Genomic DNA, 4766 nt, shown 5'->3' with positions numbered 1-4766 from the left:
ATGGTCACTTTCGATTGGTTTTGAGTAAATGACTTTCTTATTTCTCTTAGTACTTTATTATATATTGGTACACATATGGAAAGTACAATATTCGTGTGTTATATCAAATTACCACTAATGTCATGTCCTTGAAGGAATATTTATAATTGTCTAAAATTAATTGGAACTCTTTTAACTTTTTATTGATTCTTTGTGAATCTCACACCCTGCACTCCAATCCCACTCACCTCCTTGTCTCTTCATATCCACCCTCTGTCCTTACAACTTGCCCTTACAAAGAAAACAAAAATATAAACAAACATTTAAAAACAAACAACAATAAAAATCTCGTTGTGGTATGTCACAGTGTGTCACACAGTATATACCCTTCTGCACAAGCAGCTTTACTTGCAAATGTTCGTTGCAATGGGTCATTGGTCAGAGGCCTCTGGTTTCTGCTATACTATCAATAACGGAACCTCACCAGGACTCCTCTCCATTATCCTGTTGCTGCCCTGCATCATGGAGATCCTATAGCTTTGGATCTGCAGGACCAGCCCCTTCGTGTGCTCCGGAAGTCAATAGATGGGATAGATGTTGAGGTAGGCCAAACCAGATTCCTGGATCTGGGCCTGAGTGGAAGGTGAGTTTGTCAGCCTGCCAGCTCTCCTGTGCCTGCAATAATAGGGCCAGCTCGTACACCTTGCTTAGACAACAGGCAGGCCAGATCTTTTGCTCTCATGCCCTCTGGGCTGGCTCTTCCGTGCCCTCATCACCAGGTCAGCTCTACTGCGCTGCCCAGGTGAGGCACGGGTTGCTCTCCTGAGTGTTGTACCCAGTAAGGAGTGGGGCCAGCTCTCCCACTTGGAGCAGGCAGTGAGGAGCAAGAGGGGAGGAGTTGGGGAACATCTCTCCCATGGTTTTGCCACCTCATGGCAGGAGGTATGGGGCCAGCTTTCCCATACTCGTGCCTCTGGGCCAGTTCATCCTGCCACTGGTGGGATAGCAAGGGAGGCATGTCTCCTACACCCACACCACCATGTGGCAGATGAGGGGTGGGGACCCACGCAGCACAGTCCTAGGGCATCAACCTAGCTCAGATGGCAGCCTCGACCAGAAACATCTGCATGGCCTTAAAACAGATTGCCACACCAAAGAGAGGGACAGAGGTAAGGTATGGAGTCATGGCGACATTGGAGTCAGGGCAGCTGACAAAGGGTGAGGTAAGGTTACTTGGCAGTATCACCAGAGACACTGTAAGTGACAATTGTTAGTTCCAGAGGGTACACATAGCCAGCAATCTTTAAAGCATCCAGGTCTGGTGACATTAAGGAGTTGGTATGCTGAGGTCAAGGTCTAAAGCAAAAGGCAAAATGATAAGTTACTGCCATTTATGAGGGATGATGTCAAAGAGGTAAGGACCTCAGAGGAGTGTTTGATTATCTCCCCTACTTTTTTGATTTCCAAGGGTTGGGCAATTGAGACATATTTTCTCTGGATATGGATGGTACTTACTGGGGACCTGGGCTGATTTTTGTGGTAGAGCTTACCAACAACTCCAGTCTCCCACCTGGAATCCCATGGGTCTTATATGTAGAAAAAGAGTGTCTTGTGTTGATAGAAGAAGTGATTGGCCCATGATCCTAGCATATGTAACTGGCAAGACCAATATGGGCAGCCCCCATATTCATCTAGCCATTTTCTACAATAATCTTTTGTCTGGTCAAAGAGAAAGCAAGTATAGAGATCATAATATTTAGATGAGATTACAGGGACAGGGACAATAACAATTTGGATTGGTTCCAGCATCCGGCTATGGAGAAGTTTCCTGGCACTATTTGGAAAGACTGTTTATTATCTGTGGTGGTTTCTTGAACCTCAAATCTCCAGTTGTAAGGGCTACTCTAGATGGAAATGAACAGCAGGGGGAGGACGAGAAACCCAAGTCTAATAATCCAGTGAGGTCAAGCTTGGCTGCCAGAGTGGAGTCTCATTTTCTGAGACTGGGGACAAAGTGGGTGGTCTTGACATCCTCTGGAGCTTAACAATAAGGATGAGACATTGAATTAGGGCCAATTTATATGAAGAAGAGTAATTTTTAGGTGGAGGAATGAAAGGTTTGAGGTGAGACAAATGGACCTAATGAGAGAGTCCCTCGAGTTTAGCAGCTGTAGGGGGTCACGAGAATTACCTTAAAAGGACCCTGCCATTTAGGAGAGAGTGATGAGAGCTCATGGCCTGGAGGGGATAGAAGGACTTGGTCTCCAATGTTGACAGGCAGTGAACAGGAGACAGTGCATGGCCACTGTAGATGGTGATCAGCAAATTTCCATAGGAGAAAATGGAGGTAGCAAAGTAATGAGGTGAGTAGACAGTTTGGGAGGGAAAATAATTTAGGTGAAAGACAAGGAGTTAGGACTGGACGTCCATACATGAGTTCAAAGGGAGAGATGAGAGGAGAGGTCATTTGGGGAGAGCTCCTAACCTAAAAAGAGCCAGAGGTAGGAATTTTACCCAATCAAGGTGAAGTTCCTGTGGCAGCTTAACAAGAGTAAATTCTTTCTACCTTACCTGAAGATTGAGGGTGGTAAGGAATGTGAAAATGCCAGTGGATGTATAGGGCCTTAGATAAGATTTGAGAAACTTGAGAAGTAAATTCAGGACCATTGTGTGATTGGAGAGAGGATGGGACACCAAACGGGGGATGATCTCTCAGAGGAGGAGATCAGAGACTGAGTCCTTTTGTTAGTTGGGGGAAATGCCTCTACCCACCCCGAGAAGGTGCCCACCAAGACCAAGAGGTACTTGGCATGTCTGACATTGGGCATATGGGTAAAGTCAAGTTGCCAGTCAGTTCCAGGAAGGGAACCTCTAGCCTGATGGGTAGGAAAAGGGGTGCTACGATACCTTGAGTTGGAGTCAGACTTCTGACAGATTTTTCAAGAAGCAGTGATAAATTTTAAGAAGCTTAAGTCCCCAGGAGTAGGCTGTAGGTGTGTCTTGACAAAAGAAGACAATGCTTGGCTGTTAGGATGAAAGAGTTGGTGAAGGTAGGACAGAGTTTGGCAGGTGTCACAGGGTGAAGAAGGTAGAGATGTAGGTTGTAGCGTAAGAATGTCCTGGGGAGGATGAGACAAGTCTAGGCCTCTAAGGGCCGCAGTTCTAACTGCCTCATAAGCTCAGTTGTTTCCCTTGGAGATAATAGAACCATCTGTCTGGTGGAATCTACAGTAGACAATCCCAATGGCTGTGGGAAGATGGGAAGCCTTTAGCATGGCCATAATCTGGTTTGCATTAGTTACTGATCCTCCTTTTGTGGTAAGTAACTGGTGCTCCTTCCAGATAGCAGTGTGGGACAGGAGGATATGAAAAGCATATTTGGAATCTGTGTAGATGTTGAGGGATTTTCCCTATACCAGTTGCAAGGCATGGGCAAGGGCTATTAGTTCAGCCTGTTGATTGGTGGTGTGAGTAGGAAGGGCCTGTGCCTCCACCACCTCTGTGTCTGACACTATGGCATAACCAGTTTTTCTAGCCCCTTCATGTAAAAAGCTGCCATCTGTATACCACATATAGATGACCTGAAGCAACGTGCCCTCCTGTATGTGTGAAGGATAAGGTAATAGTTCCTCTAAAGTTTCGGTGCAGGAGTGGGATAGGGAGTGGTCAGTATTAGGTCAAGGAAGAAGATTGGAAATATTAAGAGAGGGACATGATTGGAAGGTGAGTGTAGAATCCTCTATCAGAGCTACCTGAAGGGAAAGAACCCTAGAGGGAGGTAGAGTCTGTAAGCCTTTGTAAGTTAGGAGTTGTGACAAGTTATGAGAAGAGAAGACAGTTATAGGTGACCCAAAGGTTAGATTTTTTGACTCTCAAATAAAGAGTTTAGTGGCTGCTAAGGTATGGATACAAGGTACCCATCCCTGGATGGTTAGATCTGGTTTTTTTGACAAGTATGCTACAGGTTCAAAACAAGGTCCCAGTTGATGACCTAAGACTCCAGGGGCAAATCCCTCTCTTTCAGTTACATAGAGGAAAAAAGGATGAATCAGGCCAGGGAGATGTAAAGCTGAGGCCTTAAGGAGAGCCTGTTGGAGTCTTGAAAGGACTTGGTAGCTAGGCAGTGGTGGCACACACCTTTAATCCCAGCACTTGGGAAGCAGAGGTAGGTGGATTTCTGAGTTTGAGGCCAGCCTGGTCTACAGAGTGAAAGGGTTTGGTTTGAGAAGAGGTTCGTGGGTAGGGCCTAAAGCTGCTTCATATAAGGGATGAGAAAGGAGGGAAAAGGAAGGTACACATGAACATGAAAAACTAGCTATTCCTAGGAATGATAAAAATCTCTTCCTTTGTAGAAGTAACAGTTAAAGACTGAATCGGATTCTTTCTAAAAGCCTTGTAATTGTCTTGTGGGTTGGGATAATTGTCAATCCCAAAAAGGTGACCTGAGGGGTGGACAGTTGGACTTTAGAAGGTGAGATCCTGTATCGCGACCATCAGACTGGCGGGGGGGGGGGGGGGGGGGGGGGGGGGGCCGGCGGCCAGCGCCATCTTTGAGGTGTGGCGGTTCGCAGCTCTCCACAGTTCCCCCTTTTTGTTTTAGAAAGTGTTGGTAGGAGTCCCTGGAAAGGTTTCATAACCCCCAAATCTGGGGATCTCACGGCAGGTCTGAGCCTGTTGGAGGGCGGTGCTCAAACTCTTACCTGTCTTTGGGTCAGCCTACCCACCCGGGGCTGCCCTGTCTTAGGCGGCTGAGACTTATCCATCCACTCCGTCATTGACTTACCAGA

Source organism: Mastomys coucha, unplaced genomic scaffold, assembly GCF_008632895.1.
Source record: "Mastomys coucha isolate ucsf_1 unplaced genomic scaffold, UCSF_Mcou_1 pScaffold12, whole genome shotgun sequence".
In the NCBI taxonomy this organism is placed as follows: domain Eukaryota; kingdom Metazoa; phylum Chordata; class Mammalia; order Rodentia; family Muridae; genus Mastomys; species Mastomys coucha.
This window is presented reverse-complemented; position numbering follows the sequence as displayed.